This window comes from Pan troglodytes, chromosome 9, assembly GCF_028858775.2.
Source record: "Pan troglodytes isolate AG18354 chromosome 9, NHGRI_mPanTro3-v2.0_pri, whole genome shotgun sequence".
Classification (NCBI taxonomy): Eukaryota; Metazoa; Chordata; class Mammalia; order Primates; family Hominidae; genus Pan; species Pan troglodytes.
The window spans coordinates 33,063,161-33,086,888 of NC_072407.2; the positions used below are offsets into that span (position 1 = coordinate 33,063,161).

The 23,728-nt window shown below is 36.7% G+C and overlaps 1 long non-coding RNA gene across 1 annotated transcript in view; it reads left to right on the forward strand.

Moving 5' to 3' along the window:
* LOC134807339 (uncharacterized) overlaps positions 1-16,225 on the forward strand; it is a 171,162-nt gene extending 154,937 nt beyond the window's left edge. The window contains exons 3-4 of the long non-coding RNA XR_010147521.1: positions 11,283-11,366; positions 15,192-16,225. This is a non-coding gene — a long non-coding RNA (uncharacterized LOC134807339). The remainder of the gene's footprint in view (positions 1-11,282; positions 11,367-15,191) is intronic.
* Positions 16,226-23,728: the final 7,503 nt, after the last annotated feature.

Consider the following 23,728-nt stretch of genomic DNA (forward strand, 5'->3'; position numbering starts at 1 on the left):
GTTATGTGTGAATTTGATCCTGCCATTATGATGTTAGCTGGTTATTTTGCTCATTAGTTGATGCAGTTTCTTCCTAGCCTTGATGGTCTTTACAATTTGGCATGTTCTTGTAGTGGTTGTTCCTTTCCATGTTTAGTACTTCCTTCAGGAGCTCTTTTAGGGCAGGCCTGGTGGTGAGAAAATCTCTCAGAATTTGCTTGTCTGTAAAGTATTTTATTTCTCCTTCACTTATGAAGCTTAGATTGGCTGGATATGAAATTCTGGGTTGAAAATTATTTTCTTTAAGAATGTTGAATATTGGCCCCCACTCTCTTCTAGCTTGTAGAGTTTCTGCTGAGAGATCAGCTGTTAGTCTGATGGGCTTCCCTTTGTGGGTAACCCGACCTTTCTCTCTGGCTGCCCTTAACATTTTTTCCTTCATTTCAACTTTGGTGAATCTGACAATTATGTATCTTGGAGTTGCTCTTCTTGAGTAGTATCTTTGTGGTGTTCTCTGTGTTTCCTGAATCTGAATGTTGGCCTGCCTTGCTCTGTTGGGGAGGTTCTCCTGGATAATATCCTGCAGAGTGTTTCCCAACTTGGTTCCATTTTCCCCATCACTTTCAGGTACACCAATCAGACGTAGATTTGGTCTTTTCACATAGTCCCATATTTCTTGGAGGTTTGTTCATTTCTTTTTATTCTTTTTTCTCTAAACTTCTCTTCTCACTTCATTTCATTCATTTGATCTTCCATCACTGATACCCTTTCTTCCAGTTGATTGAATCGGCTACTGAAGCTTGTGCATTCATCACGTAGTTCTCATGCCAAGGTTTTCAGCTCCATCAGGTCCTTTAAGGACTTCTCTTCATTAGTTATTCTAGTTAGCCATTCATCTAATCTTTTTTCAAGGTTTTTAACTTCTTTGTTATGGGTTTGAACTTCCTGCTTTAGCTTGGAGAAGTTTGATCGTCTGAAGCCTTCTTCTCTCAACTCAAAGTCATTCTCTGTCCAGCTTTGTTCCATTGCTGGTGAGGAGTTGTGTTCCTTTGGAGGAAGAGAGGTGCTCTGATTTTTAGAATTCTCAGTTTTTCTGTTCTGTGAAAGATGGCTGAATAGGAACAGCTCCAGTCTACAGCTCCCAGCATGAACGACGCAGAAGATGGGTGATTTCTGCATTTCCAACTGAGGTACCGGGTTCATCTCACTGGGGCTTGTCAGACAGTGGGTACAGGACAGTGGCTGCATTGCACCGAGCATGAGCTGAAGCAGGGTGAGGCATCGCCTCACCTGGGAAGCACAAGGGGTCAGGGAATTCCCTTTCATAGCCAAGCAAAGTTGTGACAGATGGCACCTGGAAATTCGGGTCATTCCCACCCTAATACTGTGCTTTTCCAATGGTCTTAGAAACGGCACACCAGGAGATTATTTCCTGTGCCTGGCTCAGAGGGTCCCATGCCCATGGAGCCTCGCTCATTGCTAGCACAGCAGTCTGAGATCGAACTGCAAGGTGGCAGTGAGCCTGGGGGAGGGGCGCCCACCATTGCTGAGGCTTGAGTAGGTAAACAAAGTGGCTGGGAAGCTTGAACTGCGTGGGGCCCACCGCAGCGCAAGGAGGCCTGCCTGCCTCTGTAGACTCCATCTCTAGGGGCAGGGCATAGCGGAACAAATGGCAGCAGAAGCCTCTGTGGACTTAAATGTCCCTGTCTGACAGCTTTGAAGAGAGTAGTGGTTCTCCCAGCACAGAGTTTGAGATCTGAAAACGGACAGACTGCCTCCTCAAGTGGGTCCCTGACCCCCGAGTAGCCTAACTGGGAGGCATCCCCCAGTAGGGGCAGATTGACACCTCATGAGGCTGGGTACCCCTCTGAGAGGAAGCTTCCAGAGGAATGATCAGGCAGCAACATTTGCTGTTCAGCAGTATTTGCTGTTCTGCAGCTTCCGCTGCTGATACCCATGCAAATAGTGTCTGGAGTGGACCTCCAGCAAACTCCAACAGACCTGCAGCTGAGGGTCCTGACTGTTAGAAGGAAAACTAGAAAACAGAAAGGACATCCACACCAAAGCCCCATCTGTACATCACCATCATCAGAGACCAAAGTTACATAAAACCACAAAGATGGGAAAAAAAACAGAAAAAGCAGAACTGATTGTTGCTTTAGAAATGAAGAATCTCTATTTGAAGACCTTATGTTGGGTATAATGTTCTCTCTCATATACAGTTAGGCTTGGATATATCCTGAAGCTATAAGAAAAAATTTTCTATTTATTTGATGAAAAGGAACTCTCTGGGTAACAAACATCAAGAATAAACTCCATTCAAATGAATTTTGCTCCAACAAATGTTAGAAGTTAAAAGTATCTGAATCTAAAGATATACAGTACCAATATATAGGGAAAGCATGCCTAGGGAAAGAATGGTTTGTCAAAGTAAGCACAAACCAGTGTAGGGATGTCTTTGTGCAACCTCTAACACTTTAGAAGAACAAGGTTTCATTATTAATCACCATTATTAGTCATCAGAGTAGCACCATACTGGGGGAAGAACACCTGAAGTTCTTGAAGAATTAGTATTGGCGTATGAAATTAATGTAGTTAGTGGACTTCATCCAATCCCGAGAGAAAACTTTGATAGTATTTCAGGTTCTGGATGGCATTAATGCTTTTAGTATAAAATTGCAGCTTCTGAGTGTCAGCACAGGAGCTTCATTACTAATGGCAATAGGACAGAGCCTCACATGAAGAGGAAAAATGGAGTAAATATAATTTGTCAATAGGAATAATATTATAGTAATGATGAATAGTAATGAGGACTAATATATTATTGTAAAAGACTCTTTTTAAACCGTTAGCTACAGTTTGCTAAGAGTATGGGCTCTCTCATTTAGTCCACATAATAAATCTGCAAGAAAGAAAAAAAAAACCCACAAACTTTATTAAGATTCCATTTAAAATATAATCAATCTAAGGTTCAGAGAGTTAATTGCCAGCCTAAGGTCACACAGAGGGTGGTCTATGAAGGCAAGGTTTAAATGCAGGTGGTGAGCAGAAGCAATGGATGATTCAAGATTTCTGCACTATCCACATGTGAGGTTCCTTTTCTGTAAGAACTCTACCATACCCTCTACCCAGATGTTCACTTTCATAGCCATATTTATAACACACTTCTGTTTCTTTTTTGAATAAACTATCATGATTCACCTAGGTAGACATAAACATCTCCAAACTGGTCCTAAGAGCATTTTTCAAGCTTTTTCACTGAGACTCACAGTACATTTTTATTTGGTACCTTGAATACACACCCATATATTTAATATATTCTATGTGCCTTTTACTCTGATTTTTCTATTTTATTTTCTTTTTTAAACATGCAGATTGTCAAACTCAATAAACTGAATCATAAATTAATGATAGCCTGAAAAAAATTTCTGGCTGATAATAAGCTGTCTCCCTGGATTTTGGAATTGGAACTAAGAGATAGCAAATTAAGTTTTATATGATTCAAATAATGACATACAAATTTTATGTATTGCTGTCATGGGCAGCTGTATCTTGCCCAAGACATCTTATGTACCATAAGCAAAAATAAATTCATACATCAAAGTAGTCTGGGATGGGGGAGAGGAGGAGAGGGAGGGAGGGATGGAGAGAGAGAGAGGGCGAGAGAGAGAGAGAGAGAGATGATTTTTAAAAGAAACAGATAAAAGTGGGAACAGATGTGACAACTGACCAACTGGCCAGTGCTTGGCTTCTAGGCCTGGCTATATTCCTGCATTTGGATTTTACTGAAACTCCTTTGACTTAAGTAAGCTCTAATTTACCTCTATTGAGTTTACAACAAATAGAGAATCTCCGATTTTACAAGCATGATAAAATCATAATGATTGTACAGGAATAACTGGGAGGAATTTGACAAGGGAAGAATCCCCCCAATAATTTGCGGTTTGCAAGAGGTAAAGAGAGAGTATGAATTATAATACTTAATTTTGACCTGAGATTTGTATAGCCCATTATTGATTTATTGTTTGGGTTAAATGAACAGAAAGACTAGACTACTTATAAAACCACTGCAAAAACTAGGTAAGATTTAGTTCTCTGACTCTGAGTTTTTTTAAGTTGCCATCTCTATTGATTCTATAGATAAGACACTGAAAGTGAACGTTGCCCAGATATAGAGGAACTCCACTCACCCAGAGAATTATAACAATTTCAATAAACTGTATACAGGAACATATCCCACAGTCAGAAATATATGAATACTACAAAAGCCAATAGCCTACATTCTTGCATTAAATACCATTAAAAATTTTTACCATTTATTCTCATGAGAAAGCATAACAAATAATCTTTGTGAAACACTCATGAACCCTGAAGTTAACAATAACTCTAGTTAACTGTAATGTCAATGTTATAGGGACTGTCAATTCAGATCTTTTTCTTCTTCCTCTGCATCAGGAAGACATTGCCCTTTGTTTCAATGGCACTTGTGAATCCCATAGTTTACAGGTAACTCCTGTGGGATGCATCATTTTTTCATCTAATCTTGAATGACAGGGGAAATTCCATACCACTCACCAACACTAACTTCTGCTAATCACTCCCTACTTAGTCCTCCAATGCACTTAACTCTTACATCTGCAGAATGAGGTAAGAGGAATTGACACAATTAAGAACTGAACTGTAAGTTATCCCCAAACTCAAATTCATGGGCATAGAGTTGGTTTGAGAAATTTCCAACTCTCTTTCCCTCTCTGTAGTCCATAGGCTTCACTACTAATATTCCAGAAAAACTAACACTTAAGAGTGACTTAGTTAGGAATCCTAAGGAATGTACCCTGGGGATATATCTGCTAAGAAAAGCTTAAAAATACTTGTGGAATAAGTGTATAAATTATACATATGTCATTTCACAATCTCTCCTTATGATTTTGCTTCTTCTTTATTTCATTTATTGATTTCTCCATTTGATAATTTTTTATTGGGTGACTACTATATGCAAGGTAAGTGGTAGATAATAAAATTATAATAATGTGTGTGGACAATTATGTTTCCCAAAGATGAGTGTGAGAGTGTGTGTGTGTGTGTATGTTAATTCCATTCCACATGCTCTTCTTTACAACATGCACAACACTCTTCCCACTGAGATGTGGGGGTCTGTGTATCTTCCCTTAACTCTGAGCAAATTTTTCAAAAACCTCAATCAATCAAATGCAGCAGAAGTGACACTAGATGGTATCTCAGGCTAGCTCAGAAAAGGTGAAAGAGCTCCACCTCATTTCCTCTCAGAAAGTTCATCTGTAGAACCCAGTGCAGGTATAAAGACCACACAAAGAAGTCCATGAGGATATAGCTGAGATCCCCTGACACTTGCATTCTCAGCCAGCAGTCTGAGTTAATGGCCCAACATGAGAAATGATTCAAGCCCTCAGACATTGATCCTTTAATGAGCTCTGTCTTATCCAAATTTCTGGTCTACAGAAATGGAAAGATAAGTACAATTGTTGTTTTAAGCCATTAAGTTTTGGAATAATTTGTTATGTGACCAAAGTAATTGAAGTAAGGATGAAAAAAAAAGCCTACATCCACATGTAGGTAATAGTTTGGTGAGGGAGTAACATATTAACTCAATATAACTATATATAACTCTAAACTCTAATGAAAAATTATAGATGTGAGGCTATGAACTAAATAATGAGAAAGATTCATTGTCTTATATTATTCATTGTCTTATCCTTAAAACATGATCCAACAACATAGTAACTCCATAATTATTGAATGCACAAATAAATGGATCAAGTGTTATAAAGGAAATATACACAGATGTATGAAATATAAACCAGAAAACAAAAATGATCCTGGGAATCAGAACAGCTTTTCTGGAAGAACATTTTATGAGTATTCAAGAATAACACGTACCAAAGCCTGGTGAGGAGTAAGGCACTTGAAGCATTCAAGGCTATAACATAAGGTCAGTGTGGCTAGAATGCAGAGGTGAGGGTGAGATTACTTTGTGCTCATATACCAAGCATTATATTAGGCACTATACATTTTTCATCTCAGTAGTAATTATAAACAAAAAAACAAATTAGGAAGGTTGAATGACCTAGTTCAGACTTCATTTTGACACAGGTGAGACACATCCACAAAATTAATATTGTCTAGTTTTCATTCTTAAAAATGGTGACATACCCAGTAATGGGACTGGTGGGTCAAATGGTATTTCTAGTTCTAGGTCTTTGAGGAATCGCCAGCACTGTCTTCCACAATGGTTGAACTAATTTACACTCCTAGCAACAGTGTAAAAGCATTCCTATTTTTCCACATCCTCTCCAGCATCTGTTGTTTCCAGACTTTTTAATATTTGCCATTCTAACTGGCATGAGCTGGTATCTCATTTTGGTTTTGGTTAGCATTTCTCTAAGGCCCAGTGATGGTGAGCTTTTTTTATATGTTTGTTGGCCACATAAATGTCTTCTTTGGAAAAGTGTCTGTTCATATCCTTTGCCCACTTTTTTGATGGGATGGGTTTTTTATAATCTTCTAAATTTGTTTAAGTTCCTTGTAGATTCTGGATAATAGCTCTTTGTCAGATGGATAGATTGCAACAATTTTCTCCCATTCTGTAGTCTGCCTGTTCACTCAAATGATTGTTTCTTTTGCTGTGCAGAAGATCTTTAGTTTAATTAGATCATAAATCATTATACTATGAAGGCATATGCACACGTATGTTTATTGTAGCACTATTCACAATAACAAAGACTTGGAACCAACCCAAATGCCCATCAATTATAGACTGGATAAAGAAAACTTGGAACATATACACCATGGAATACTATGCAGCCATAAAAAAGAATGAGCTCATGTCCTTTGCAGGGACATGGATGAAGCTAGAAATTATCATTCTCAGCAAACTAACATAGGAACATAAAACCAAACACTACATGTTCTCACTCATAAGTGGGAGTCGAACCATGAGAACATATGGGCACAGGGAGGGGAACGTCATATGCTGGGGGCAGTAGGTGGGTGGGGGTCAAGGAGAGGGATAGCATTAGGGGAAATACCCAACGTAGATGACAGGTTGAAGGGTGCAGCAAACCACCATGGCACATATATACCTATGAAAAAAACCAGCACATTCTGCACAGGTATCACAGAACTTAAAGTATAATTAAAATAAATAAAAAAGAAAAAAAATGGTGATAAAGACTTATACTCCACTGATAAATCAGTTAAGGAAAATATGAGATTTAAAGTTATCCAACTTTTAAAGAGAACTAAGAGGAAGTTTAAAGTGGACCTATAACATCAACTGTAAGAAGTCAACTAGCCTTAGAAGTTAAACTACAGAAGATTGTAAAAGATGGTAATAATTAATTTAGCAAAATAATGGACTACTTAAAAGTTTGCAAAATGTAGCAAATAGTAGTGCTTTCTTACCATGTTACTCTGCTTGGAGCACAAAGAGGTTATTCCAAATTTGCACCAACAAGTAATTGTGTGTACTGTTGGCTCCATAATAAAGGTATACAAAGGATTTCTAAATAGGCATTTTACTTGATGTGGTTTGGCTCTGTGTCCCCGCTCAAATCTCATCTTGAATTGTACTCCTGTAATTTCCCCATGTTGTGTGAGGGACCTGGTGGGAGATGATTGAATCATGGGGGTTTTATCCCCCATAATGTTCTAGTGTTAGTGAATAAGTCTCATGAGATCTGATGGTTTTGTCAGAGGTTTCTACTTTTGCATCTTCCTCATTTTCTCTTTGCCTGCTGCCACCCATGTTAGACGGGGGTTGCTCCTCCTTGCCTTCTGCCCTGATTGTGAGGCTTCCCCAGCCATGTGGAACTGTAAGTCCAATAAAACTTCTTTGTTTTGTAAATTTTCCAGTCTCTGGTATGTCTTTATCAGCAGCATGAAAATGGACTAATAGAGTAAATTGACACCACTAGAGAGGGGCGTTGCTGAAAAGATACCTTAAAATGTGGAAGCGACTTTGGAACTAGGTAACAGGCAGAGGTTGGAACCATTTGGAGGGCTCAGAAGAAGAAGGGAAAATGTGGAAGCGTTTGGAAATTCCTAGAGAATTGTTGAATGGCTTTGCCCAAAATGCTGGTAGCAATATGGACAATAAAGTCCAGGCTGAGCTGGTCTCAGATGTAGATGAGGAACTTGTTGGGAACTGGAGCAAAGGTGACTCTTGCTATGTTTTAGCAAAGAGACTGGTGGCCTTTTGCTCCTGTCCAAGAGATTTGTGGAACTTTGAACTTGAGAGAGATGATTTAGGGTATCTGACAGAAGAAGTTTCTAAGCAGCAAAGCATTCAAGAGGTGATTTGGGTGCTGTTTAAAGCATTTAGTTTTAAAATGGAAACAGAGCATAAACGTTTGAAAAATTTGCAGCCTGGCAATGTGATAGAAAAGAAAATCCCATTTTCTGAGGAGAAATTCAAGCCAGCTGCAGAAATTTGCTTAAGTAATGAGAAGCCAAATGTTAAGCCCCAAGACAATAGGGAAAATGTCTCCAGGGCATGTCAGAATTCTTCGTGGCAGCCCCTCCCATCACAGGCCTGGAGGCCTAGGAGGAAAAAGTGGTTTTGTGTGCTGGACTGAGAGTATCCTGAGCTGTGTGCAGAATAGGGACTTGGTGCCCTGTGTCCCAGCTCCTCCTGTTGTGCATGAAAGGGACCAGTGTAGATCTTGGGCTGTGGCTTCAGATGGTGCAAGCCCTAAGCCTTGGCAGCTTCTACATGGTGTTGAACCTGTGGGGACAGAGAAGTCAAGAATTGAAGTTTGGGAACTTCCCCCTAGATTTCAGAAGATCTATGGAAATGCCTGGATACCCAGGCAGAAGTTTGCTGCAGGGGCAGGGCTGTCACAGAGAACCTCTGCTAGGGCAGTGGGGAAGGGAAATGTGGGGTTGGAGCACCCACACAGAGTCCTTACTAGGGCACTGCCTAGTGGAGCTGTGAGAAGGGGGTCACTCTCCTCTATACTCCAGAATGGTGGTTCCACCAACAGCTTGCATTGTGCATCTGGAAAGGCACAGACACTCAATGCCAGCCTGTGAAAGCAGCCAGAAAGAAGGCTTACCCTGCAAAACCACAGGGGTGGAGCTGCCCAAGACCATGGGAACTCACCTCTTGCATCAGTGTGACCTGGATGTGAGAGATGGAGTCAAAGGAGATCATTTTGGAGCTTTAATATTTGACTGCCCCAGTGGATATCAGACTTGCATCGGCCCTGTAGCCCTTTTGTTTTGGCCAATTTCTCCCATTTGGAATAGTTGTATTTACCTGATGTCTGTACCCCCATTGTATCTAGGAAATAAATAGCTTGCATTTGACTTTACAGGCTCATAGGCAGAAGGGACTTGCCTTGTCTCAGATGAGACATTGGACTGTGGACTTTTGGGTGAATGATGAAACGAGTTAAGACTTTGGGGGACTATTGGGAAGGTATAGATGGTTTTGCAATGTGAGGATATGAGATTTGGCAGTGGCTAGGGGTGGAATGATATGATTTTCCTCTGTCCCCACTCAGATATCATCTTGAATTGTATTTCCATAATTCCCACATGTTGTGGGAGGGACCTGGTGGGAGATGACTGAATCATAGGGGCAGTTTCCCCCATACTGTTCTCATGGTAGTGATTACGTCCCATGGGATCTAATGGTTTTATCAGGGGTTTCTGCTTTTGTGTCTTCCTCATTCTCTCTTTGCCTGCTGCCATCCATGTAAGATGGGACTTGCTCCTCCTTGCCTTCCACCTTGATTGTGAGGCTCCCCCAGCCACATGGAACTTTAAGTCCAATTAAACCTCTCTCTTTTTAAACCTCTTTATTTCTTTTGTAAGTTGCCCAGTCTTGGGTATGTCTTTATCAGGAGCGTGAAAACTTCTTGATAACTGCCCCAAATTTTTCACTGATAGGCCCCAGTGACCAAGTTAGCTCAGTATTTACCTGGTGATATGTTTGGTTCTGTCCCCACAAAATCGCATCTTGAATTGTAGCTCCCATAATCCCCATGTGTCGTGGAAGGGACCCAATGGGAGTTAATTGAATCATAGGGTGGGTTTTTCTCTTGCTGTTCTTGTGATAGTGAATAAGTCTCATGAGGTCTGATGGTTTTATAAAGAAGAGTTCCCCTGCACATGCCCTTTGCCTGCTGCCATGTGCCTTTGCTCCTCCTTTGTCTTCTGCTATGATTGTGAGGCCTTCCCAGTCATGTGGAACTGTGAGTCCATTAAACCTATTTTTCTTTATAAATTACCCAGTCTCAGGCATTTCTTCATAGCAGTATGAAAATGGACAAATACTCTTGGAGATTGAGAACGGGATGTCAGAGAATATAGGGGAAGGCTATTTATTAATTATGGCTTGGGCAGGAAAAGATATCATACTAAGACTGAGTAATTTGAGAAGAATCTAATAAAGGTTCTATTAAAAAAGACATGGGCGTAATTAAGGAAATAATGAAGAGTATAATATCCTAGATGTGTGTATGCTTATAACAGTAAGCCACTAGTAGGGCCCTTAGAATTGAAGCAATCAGAGGAGGAAGTATTTACTGGAACTTAGTGAGTGGTATCCTGGCAAGAAAGGATCCAGGGAAATAGACATGTTTATCTTACTATTTTTCTTGCCTCTGATCTTCTGCCATGGCCTCTTATTTGCCAATCCAACCAGAAGTCAGGTTGCAAGGAAGCTTCTTGATGCAGTCCATCAAAGTCAACCTATCCGCACACAGGGCAAGGTGAGAATATATCTGGAGGGTCAAATTGGAGACTCACTCTAAGTACCCTCTCAAATGAAAGCTCAGGCTTATAGTTCCCCCATTTTGTGTCCAGTTAAATTGAACAAATATTTATTAAGATCAAGGTAGATACAAGCTGCTGTGCTGCACACTTTAAGATTTGAAAAGATTAAAAAATCATCAACTCTATCTATAGGGGACTCAGATACTCAAGTGGGTATACTATAAAGTACAGAAAGAAAAGGGATGAGGGTAACTAAAAAGAAGAATATATTATGCTTAGCATAGTAAGAGACAAAACCCTGATACACAAGCTTTTCTTAGCTGGAAAACACTACAAATTTTATTTTGTGATTGTTTACATCAAATCTTAGCCAAAATTTCATTTTGCTAATCAGATAAAGGAGGAACACTGGTTAAAATAAGGATATGTTGGTGATGTTTTATATAAAATGCAAAAATCTGCCATTATGTGTAAATAAGGAATAATAGAAACATTTGGAAATGAACAATTTTTTTTAGTGCCTACTATGTACTACATTATGCTAGGTGCTGGAGATATAATGGTGAATAATGTTGCAATATGCCCAGTCTTCATGGAATCAACAGTCCAGTAGGGAAGGCAGATAAGTGGTAAGTCAATTGTAGTGCATGCTGATAAGAATAATTTATAAGGGGGCCCAGGGCATGGAGGCTCACGCCTGTAATCCCAGCGCTTCTGGGAGGCTGAGCTGGGTTATTACCTGAGGTTAGGAGTTCAAGACAAGCCTGGCCAACATGGTGAAACCCTGTTTCTACAAAAATTAGCAAGGCATGGGGGCTCACACCTGTAGTCCCAGCTACTCAGGAGGCTGAGGCAGAAGACTCGCAGGTGGAGGTTGCAGTGAGCCAAGATCATGCCACTGCACTCCAGCCTGGGCAATAGAGTGAGACTTCATCTCAAAAACAAAACAAAACAAAAGAAACAAACAAAAAAGAATAATTATAAGGGAAGTACAGGTGCTATGGAAACAGAGATGGAGTAAATAAAAATTGGAGATTTGGGGCTCAACATAGATGAAGAGACTTTCCAGTTAAAGTTGTATCTAAATTGTTACCTGAAAAATGAGTTAAGAGCAATACACACAAAGAAGCAAAGAGGAAAAAAATGTTTCCAGAGAGAAGGTAATATATACAGTTTCAGAGACAAAGAATGGTGTCAGAATGTGCTTTCAAGGTAAGGCAAGAGATTTAATATTACTAGAGTTCACAAGGGAAAGTCAGCGCTAAGGAGAAGGCCAAAAGCTAAGACCAGGCAAATCGTCAGGGGTCAGGTCATAATGAGGAAGCATAAGAGGAAAGATCTTAGATATTATCTGGAGGGTCCTGGAGAGTCGTTGAGGTATTTTAGGCAGGGGTGTGGCCTCAGTATATTTACAATTTAGAAGACTATTCCAATGAGTGGAGTGACTTAGTGGGGAGCTAGATGACAAAAATTAACACATAGTGATCCAAATGAAAGATAATGATGACCAGAGCTACAGTTGTAGGAAGAGAAATGATAGAATTAGATGCATTTCAGAAATATTAAAGAGTTATAATTGTCTGAATTGATGGATTGGATAAGGTTAGAGAAGTACACATGGATGCCTCAGTTATGACTTGGCAATTCAATGATCAGTGGTTCCATTTACAGAGAGAAATTGTGAGAAAAGAAGCAGGTTTCAAGTGGGAGAGATGAGTTTAAATTTAGATATTTCAGACAGAGGTGCTCATAATATATTCAAGTGTAAAAGGATAGTAAGCATTTGAAAATACAGATCTGAATTTCCTGTGAAAATTATTGACTGGACCTCAAAATTTAAGAGCTATTAGTATGAGCAGTAATTAACATCCTAGACAGGATAAAGTTATGTGAGAATGTATGAAGTGATAAAATTTTAAAAAAAGATACAGTGAAGTCTAACAATTTTAGAATGGGCAGAGGAAGGAGCCTGCTAGACTGAGAACAGGTCATATGAGGGGTAGGAGAAGATATAGAAGAGTATGGTGTCAAAAAAAAATTTACAGAAGAGAGAGTTTTCAGAAGAATTTGTTTTTTATGGTAGCATGTACCATAATCACTTTTCAGTGACTTGAAGCACAGATCAGAGTTCTTGCTGATACCATTTCCCTAGAGAAGAGACCGGTTTTTATCCTTTCTTCTAAATTTAAATGTTTATTGTTTTAATGTCTATAGAGAATAATTTTCCCCTCCTGTCTAATAGGTCATCAGGTCAGTGGATATATAAGTCACCATTATTAACAGCCTCACTAAAAGACTACAAGATGAGTAAAATAGGTTCAAGACAGCTCCTATCACAGGGTTATTTTAGTAACTATATGTGGAATTCTGGCTGTTTTATTTGGAGCTATGTTGAGTACTCAGATCTGTATTTCTCAGCATCAATGTACAGAACTTCTTTGAGTCCTGCAAAGCATTGTCACACTACAAAGCACAGTCAGTGTGAAAAAAAAAGAGAGGATGATGACAGAGTAGACAGCATGTCACAATCGCTTTATATATTATTTAAGTCAAATATGTATCTATATGATATAAATATATGTAATAAACATCATAGCATAGCTTAGTATATTAAATCATATACATATATGTGTGTATTGACATCTATATGTATATATACTTTCTCTCTATATACAAATATAGCTGTGTGATATATATATATACACACACACACCCACACATATGACTTTTCCTGGTTGAGTCCTGCCTATATAAAAACCACCCAGCCTATCTGTTAAGAAATTTGGGGATTATTGGATTTGCTGAGTCAGATGACTAGGTAAGATATTTCTTATTAGACAGAATGGAAAGATGTTGGTCTTGCTTTATCAACCACATGTTTTACAGAAGTTATCAGTGTCCTCCTTTTATTAGTTTAGGGCACAACATTTCAGAATTCTCATTTAGTTAGACAAAGTTCTAAGACTCAGAGTGTAGGTAGACAAGGTGCACAACTTGTCTCTGCTATATTCAGACATATCGACTGATTCCAAGCCATCTAAATTAATTAGACCTCTTGATACCAAGAATCAAAAGGTTTACTAACCAGGTAATGTTAATGGCATATCCCTGAGTAACAAGGGCATTATTCTGTTGGATCAAAAAGGTTAAACTTGATTACAGAAATCTTTGTGAAGGGATTTTTCTTTTTAAGATTCGCCAAATCCTCATAAGAGGGAGCTTAAAGTACCTATTGTAAAAAATTTTCAAAGATCCAGTTACAAAACCATAAAACTATAGCTATATTGTTAAAGATAAGTTATTTTGGAAAATAAACTCCCTCAGAGCAGTGACCATGTCTATTTTGTTCATCAATATATCCTTAGCTATTAGCACCTAATATTGCCTGGTTCATACCTGACCTTCAGAAATATTTCATGGATAGATGTTTGCATGAATCCTCAGTTTAATTCAAAATGTTGTCTTAAATATATTTAGCTAAAGAATCCTGAAGCCTATTACAAATATGATTTCCATGAGAAAGTAGTTTTCTTCACTCGTGATGGATGATTGATGTCTAATCCACATTATGGTGAATTGGAAGAAGTATTCAGTAGCCTCTGAATAGCAGTTATGGTGGTAGCACCAAAGATCCTTAAAGCTCTATGTTGTTCCATATATACAGTAAACAAATCATAATCATCTCGGTTCTTTCAATTGTATTATACTTTACATATTACAAGGTACTTTTACAGGTGTTTTGCTTTCATTTGAGCTTCATAACAACCTTGTTGAAGACAGTAAAATACTATCTCCAATTCACGCCTCTCCATGTGATTAGTTATTCTTTCAACAGGCATTTATTGTGCTCCAAATATTGAGCATAACCATTGGCAGACAGATACATAAATTATGAGACACAGCTCCTGCCCTTAGGAAGATGACAGTCTTTTTGAGAAAAATAAGATAATGAAATAAATAATTATAATGAAGTAAAGAGATCAGTATTAAGTAAAACATATAACCTCACTGTAAAGTGTTCAGGGAAGAACATACATTTTTGGCTGGCAGCTTGATAAAGGCTTTCAGAAGGAAGGAACATGACATAATGTCACTGGGATTTTGAGATACTTGTTTATTTTATCAATTTTGGAGACAATTTATGGTCATGCTTTGTATAATGATGTTTGATTCAATGACAGACTACATATATCATATTGTCCCCAGAAGATTATAACAAAGCTGAAAATTTCTATTGCCTAGTGATGCCATAGGTTCATAATATCATAGTGCAATGCATTATGGATGTGTATGTGGTGATGCTGGCTTAACCTAACCTACTGCTCTGCCAGTAATATAAAAGTATAATATATACAATTATGTACAAACCATAATACTTGATGATGATAATAAATGACTGTTCCTGATTTATGGCTTATGTGTTTACTATACTATAATTTTTATTGTTATTTCAGAGCATATTCCTTCTACTTACAGAAAAAGTCAACTGTAAAACAGCCTCAGGCAGGTCTTTTAGGAGATATTCCAGAAGGCATTGTTATCATACAAAATGATAACTCCATGAGTATTATTTTCCATGAAGACCAGTGGGACAAGATGAGGAGATGGAAGACAGTGATATGGATGATCCTGAACCTGAGACTGTATAGGCCTAGGCTAATGCATGTGTTTGTGTCTTCGTTTTTAACTAAAAGCTTAAAAAGTAAGAAAAATAAAAATAAAACATTTGAAAATACAAAAATCATATAGAATTAAGGACATAATAATATTTTCGAACAGCTGTACAACGTATGTGTGTTTTAAGCTAAATGTTATTGCAAAAGAGCCAAAAGTTGTTTTTAAAAAGTTTATAAAAACTTACAATAAGCTAAGATTAATTTATTAATGAAGAAATAATCTTTGTATATGTTTAGTGTAGCCTAAGTGTACAGTGTTTATAAATCTACAGTAATGTCCCAGACCTTCACATTCACTCATCACTCACTCACTGACTCACTCAGAGCAACTTCCAGTCCTGCAAGCTCTATCCATGGTAAGTGCCTTATAAACGTGTACCACTTTTTATCTTTTATACTGTATTTTTACTGTACCCTTTCTATGCTTGTTTAGATACACAAATACCACTGTGTAACAATTGCCTACAGTATTCAGTACCGAAATATGGTGTACAGATGTGTAGCCTAGGAGCAATAGGCTATACCATATAACCTAGATGTGTATAGGTTTGTGTAAGCATACTCCACAATGCTTGCACAACTATGTGCAAGCATACTCTATGATGTAAACATACTCTAGGATGTTTGTATAAGCATACTCTACAGTGTTTGTGTAAGCATACTCTAAATTTGTGTAAGCATACTCTACGATGTTTGCATAACCATGACATCACCTAATGATACATTTTTCAGAATGTATCCCATTGTTAAATATACATGACAGTATTTAATAAATAATTAAATGACTACTGTATTCCAGGCACTGTACCAAATGTTGGGGATACAAAAAAGAATGAAAAGTATATTTTAAATTTTTTGGTGTGTAAAATTTAGTGTTAAATGATTGCAGATCCCAAAGCAAATTATCATCTTAATGAGGAGAAAAATCACCTTTAGTCCAAGATGAACAGGAACTCTGCCTCAATCCCTAGTTTATGTAGAAAGAGACTGCACAAATGTATTCACGGGGAGTAGGTCCTTGCATACCTTAGGGGAGGCCATGGGTAGAAAGATGAGCCAAGTACTCGGGGGGACAGATTGAGGAAAATATAACTGGATTGAAGTTCATTCAACAAAGCCATTTTCAATCCATTTCAATAGATTAAAATGATGAAGAAAGGCTTCCATAGGAAATATTTTAAGTAAAAGGTAAATAGATACTAAAATCATTATACAGCTATTTTAGCTATTTTAATTACATTTAAAAAATATTATATGATGAATTAGGATTTCTACTCCTTGCAAATACTATCTATTTTGAACAATATTGTTACTAAAGATGTAAATTTTTATACTGTTTGAAGCATGGCTAAAATGATTTCATTCTTGAAAATAAGCCCTGAATGAATTAGAGCTACTGTATGTAACATTATCAAGTTCCCAGGAATTTAGTTATGTTTCACAGAAAATTATTTTATTTCACTCATAGAAAGGGTTAGCTAAAAATAAGTTTTAGGTAACAAAGACCAAAAAGGACACAAGGGAAATATGCCATGGGAGAAAACTGGGTTTTAGTTCTGGCTCCTCCAGAAAGTATCAAACTGTCGGGCTACTGAACATTTACTTGTCTACCTGAAGGTTTCTATGTGTGTAAAGGGGAGTGGGGATGTTTTTGACTAAGTGTAACAAAAAAGTTACATACAGGCCTCAATTTCTCTCTTCCGTGATGATGATAGATGCTGCTTCAGGATCATTGGTCTCTTTTTCACTGAGGCAGAGTTGGCATGCAAAGTGACAACCTACGCCAACCCTAGACTAGATGATCTTCAATATTCTCTCAAGCTGAAGAATTCTATGAATCTAAAATTTTTGAAACCCAAATGATATAATTGAATACGAAATGAAATTTAGTCTCTTAAAATTGTTGGTTTACTGATAAGCTACCCATAAACATTTTATTCACATTTTGATGGTAAATCAAAATGTATTTGCTTAACAACTATTTTTGATATAAATTTTAGCCACTATCTTCCATCTTTGTCCAATTAGATCCCTACTTGTTTATACTTTGTTTGTTCATTTTTTTATTCAGAAACAGGAATGAAAAAGCTTATTAGCTATTCAGTATTCAGGTTTATTTGACCAGTGTTTCTCCAAAATAATATTTTAAAATATAGCAAAACTCCATTTAGTACTTTTAATTAATAATATATAAATTCTCTACTTTAGATATAATAAAACAATAGAAAAAATAGTAAATGTATACTAATACTCCATGTAATGTAGATAAAATACTGGTTTAACAGATGTATAGACTCATTTGAACTCTATACTTTCAACAGAAATTTATTATTAATGAAGACAAAAGTGTTTAACAAAAATGTTCTGGGAGTGAGATTATAGTAAAAATTATAGTAAAATTATTTTGATTTTTTGATAATTCTCTTAGAGCAAAAACTAAAATATTTAAGTCAAGTCTTTTGGGGGCCTTATAGTAAGTAGAGTTCATGGAGGCTCACAGGGTCTCCAGACAGACATAAATTTTACTTCCAAATATGATCAAAAAGGACAAATAAGGGTATTACATAATAATAAAGGGTTCAATTCAACAAGAAAACTTAACTATTTTAAATATATATGCACTCAACACTGGAGCACCCAGATTCATAAAACAAATTCTAAGACACTTATGAAGAGACTTAGGTAACCAATAGTAGGAGACTTCAACACTCCACGGACAGCTGGACAGATCATCAAGGCAGAATGCTAACAAAGATATTTGGGATCTAAACTTGACACTTGACCAAATGAACCTTATAGGCATCCACAGAACACTCCACCCAACAAAAAACAGACTATACATTCTTCTCAGGTGCATGTGGCACATTCTTTAAAACTGACCACACACTTGTCCATGAGGCAATTCTCAACAAATTCAAAAAAACTGAAATTATACCAACCACATTCTCAGACCACAAGGCAACAAAAATATAAATAAATACCAAGAAGAGATCTTAAAACCATACAATTACATGGAAATTAATCTGTTCCTGACTGACTTTTGGGTAAACAATGAAATTAAGGTAGAAGTCAAGAAATTCTTTGAAACTAATGAAAACAAAGATACAACATATAATAAGCTCTGGAACATAGCTAAAACAATGTTAAGAGAATTTATAGTGCTAAATGCCCATATCAAATAGCTAGAAGGATCTCAAATTAACAACCTAACATCCCACTTGAAGGAACTTGAAAAAGAAGAGCAAACTAAGTCCAAAGGTAACAGAAGAAAAGAAATATCCAAAATCAGAACTGAACTGAATGAAATGGAGATGAGAAAAAAGAAGAGATTAATGAAAACAAAAGTTGGTTCTTTGAAACAATGAAGGTTGATAGACTACTAGTTAGGCTAATAAGGAAAAATATGGAGAAAAACAAAATAAACACAATCGGAAATACAAAGGGTGCCTTGCCACTGATCCCACGGAAATACAAAAAACCCTTAGAAACTATTGTGAACACCTCTGTGCACACGAACTAGAAAACCTAGAAGAAATGTATAAATTCCTGGAAACACAGAACCTCTGAAGATTAAACCATGAAGAAATTGAGTCCCTGAACAGAGCTGCAATGAGTTCTGAAACTGAATTAGTAAAAACATACCAACCAAAAATAAAAAATAAAAAAGCCCTGGGCCAGATAGATTCATAGCCATATTCTCCCAAACATATAAAGAAGACCTAGTACTATTTTACTATTCAAAAATAAAAAAATCAAGGAGAAACCCTTCCTCACTCATTCTATGAGTCCTTCATCATTCTGATGCCAAAACCTGGCAGAGATACAACGGAAAAAGGAAACTTCAGATTAATATCCCTGATGAAGTTAGGTGCAAAAATCCTTAATAAAATACTAGCAAACCAAATCCAGCAGCATATCAAAAAGCTAATTCACCATGAATAAGTATGCTTTATCCCTGGGATGCAAGGTTGGTTCAACATATCCAAATCAATAAATGTAATTCACCATATAGACAGAACTAAAAACAAAAACCACATGATCATTTCAATATATGCAGAAAAGTCTTTCAATAAAATTCAATATACCTTCATGTTATAAACCCTCAACAAACTGGGTATCAAAGATACATACCTCAAAATAATAAGAGCCATCTAACACAAACCCAGAGCCAACATTATACTGAATGAGAAAAAGCTGGAAGCATTCCGCTTGAGAACAGGAACAAGACATGGAAGCCCAGTCTCATCACTCTAATTCAACATATTACTGGAAGTCCTAGCCAGAGCAAACAGGCAAGAGAAAGAAATAAAAGGCATCCAAATAGGAATAAAGGAAGTGAAACTATCTCTCTTCACAGACATTATGAAACTATACCTAGAAAACTTCATAGTATCTGCCTAAAGTCTTTTAGATCTGATAAATAACTTCAGCATAGTTTCAGAATACAAAATTAATGTACAAAAATAAGTAGCATTTCTATACACAAATAACATACAACCTGAGAGCCAAATAAAAATTGCAATCCCATTCACGATATCCACAAAAGAATAAAATACCTAGAAATAGAGCTAAATAAAGGAGGTGACAAATTTCTACAGTGAAAATTACAATATACTGCTGAAAGTAATCAGAGACAACACAGACAAATGGAAAAACATTTCATGCTCATGGATAGGAAGAATCAATATTGTTCAAATGGCCATACTTCCCAAAGCTATTTACAGATTGAAAGCTATTTCTAACAAACTACCAACCACATATTTTAGAGAATTAGAAAACAAATTCTAAAATTCATTTGAAACCAAAAAAGAGGCCAAATAGCCAAAAGAATCCTAAGCAAAAAGAAAAAAAGCTGGAGGCATCACACTGCCCAACTTCAAACTATACTACAAGTCCACAGCATGGTATTGGTACAAAAAAAGACATAGACCAATAGAACAGGTTAGAGAATCCAAAAATAAAGCCACATACCTACAACCATCTGATCTTCAACAAAGCTGACAAAAACAAGGAATGGGGAAAGGACTCCCTATTCAATAGATGCTGCTGGGATAACTGTCCTGCCATATGCAGAAGATTGAAACTGAACCTCTACCATTCACCATATACAAAAATCAACTCAAGACAGAACAATGACCTAAATGGAATATCTAAAAGTATAAAGGCCCTAGAGGAAAATTAGGAAATATCATTCTGGACATCAGCCCAGGCAAAGACATCATGAGGAAGACTCCAAACCCAATTGCAACAAAAACAAAAATTAGCTAGTGGGACCTAATTAAACCAAAGAACTTCAGCACAGCAAAGTAAACTATTGGTGGAGTAAACAAACACCCTACAGAATGGGAGAAAATATCTGCAAAGAATGCACTCAACAAAGGTCTAATACTCAGAATCCATAAGAAATTCAAATAAATCTATAAGCAAAAACCAAACAACCCCATTAAAAGGGGCAAAAGATATGAACAGACAGTTCTTAAAAGAAGACATACGTGTGGCCAATAAGCATATGAAAAAATGCTCAATATCACAAATTATTAGGAAAATGCAAATTAAAACCACAATGAGATAGCATCTCATACCAGTCAAAATTGTTATTATTAAAAAGTCCAAAAGTAGATGTTTTCAAGGTCACAAACAAAAGGGAACACTTATACACTACTAATCAGAATCTAAATTAATTCAGTCATTGTGGAAACCAGTGTGGAGATTTCTTGAAGAACTTAAGCAGAATTACCATTCAACCCAGAAATCCCATTATTGAGTATATACACAAAGGAATATAAATTGTTCTACCATGAAGACACATGCCATCATATGTTCATCACAGCAAAGATGTTGAATCAATGTAAATGTCCATCAGTGGTAGACTGGATAAAGAAAAAGTACGTATGCACCATAAAATACCATGCAGCTATAAAAAATGAGATCATGTTTTTTGCAGCGTCATGGATGGAGCTGGAGGCCATAATCCTAAGACAATTAATGTGTGAACAGAAAACCAAATACTGCATATTCTCACTTATAAGTGGGAGCTAAACATGGACAAGATGCACATGGACACAAAGAGGGGACTAATAGACACTGGGACCTATTGGAGGGTGGAAGATGGAAGGAGGCTGAGGATTGAAAAACTTCCTATTGGGTATTATGCTGATTATCTGTGCGACTAAATAATCTGTACACCACCCCCCAGGTCACTTAATTTACCCATGAAATAAACCTGTACATATATCCCTTGAATCTAAAATAAAAGTTGGAAAGAAAAATAAATACTGTCCAGAGATGAACAAAGAAAAAAAATAATTGTATATGGAGGCTTAGTGTGAAGAAGACTGTACTGTATGTGTGTTTAAGGTGAGCACACTCTCTGAACCTTTTTGTTTACTTAACAATTGACAGTTTTGTTTATAACAAATCTCCATTATCAAGTCATATGAAAGAATAAACATTCTTAATGTAAATAGCTCAATTTATGCTTGTGTGTATATATTTATGTTTGTGTGTGTGTTTATATATGTGTATGTATGTATATATGTGTATACACATATATGCATGTGCATATGTGTATATATACATGTGCATGTACATGCATACATATGTGTGTATACACATATACGCACGTATGTATATACACATATATACATACATTATATATGAGTATATATAAACACACATATGTATATAAACACACATATGTATATATACACACATACACACATACATATGTATGTATACACATATATATGTGTAACCAAACAAACAAAATCAAACCACTCGTTTGAATCTCACCTTCATAATTAACTGTTTGCATGATTATTTTCTATTCCTGTTATAGTGAGGTAGGTAATATTAAGCTATCATTCATTCTAAGAACAACTATCAAAACTGGATAAAGTTTAAGGGAAAAAGCTTATGTTTGAATATATTGGAGAGCAGACTATAGCTAGGGCTTGAGGAATCACGATGCCAGATAGAGTCAGAGATAATGTAAACACATTGTGAGCAACTATGTATTAATGCCAAAATTTTCTCCTCAGGGAATTTGTTTTTAATAGTGATAAATAGAGGCCGAACAGAAAATAGTGATCCAGATACTGCAATGGTTTCACTGAACAAGTGAAACTAAAATTTGAATTTAAGGCTGCTAAAGCATTTATAACTTGAAGGACCAAAAAAAGAGAAACACAAATAAGTAATCTATGAATTTTAATGAAATTTATTTTTCTTTTTAAAAATTTTTCCATAAGTCATTGGGGTACAGGTGGTATTTGGTTACATGAGTAAATTCTTTAGTGGTGATTTGTGAGATTTTGATGCATCCATCACCCGCGCACCATATTTGTAGTTTTTTATCGCTCACCTCCCTCCCACTCTTTCCCCCAAGTCCTCAAAGCCCACTGTATCATTCTTATGACTTTGCGTCCTCATAGCTTAGCTCCACATATCAGTGAGAACACACGATGTTTGGTTTTCCATTCCCAAGTCTCTATTCTCATCCAGGTCACTTCAAATGCTGTTAATTTATTTTTATGGCTGTGTAGTAGTTCATCGTATGTATATACTACAGTTTCTTTATCCACTCATTGATTGATAGGCATTTGGGTTGGTTCCACAATTTTGCAATTGTGAATTGTTTTGCTATAAACATGCGTGTGCAAGTATCTTTTTTGAATAATGACTTCCTTTCCTCTGGGTAGATACCCAGTAGTGGGATTGCTTGATTGAATGGTAGTTCTACTTTTAGTTCTTTAAGGAATCTCCACACTATTTTCCATAGTGGCTGTACTAGTTTACATTTCCACCAGCAGCATAGAAGTGTTCCCTGTTCACTGCATCCACACCAACATCTACTGTTTTTTGATTATGGCCATTCTTACAAGCAGTGAGGTGGTATTATATTGTGGTTTTGATTTGCATTTCCCTGACCATTGGTGATCAGGGAAAAAAACATTTTTTTTCATGTTTGTTGGCCATTTGTATATCTTCTTTTGAGAATTGTCTATTGATGTCCTTAGTCCACTTTTTAATGGGATTTTTTTTTCTTACTGATTTCTTTGAGTTTGTTGTAGATTCTGGATATTAGTCTTTTGTCAGATGTATAGATTCTGAAGATTTTCTCCCGTTCTGTGGGTTGTCTGTTTACTCTGCTGACTGTTCCTTTTGCCATGCATAAGCTCTTTAGTTTAATTAGGTCCCAGCTATTTATGTTTGTTTTTATTGCGTTTGTTTTTTTTGCATTTGCTTTTGGGTTCTTGGTCATGAAATCCTTGCCTAAGTCAATGTCTACAAGAGTTTTCCCAATATTATCTTCT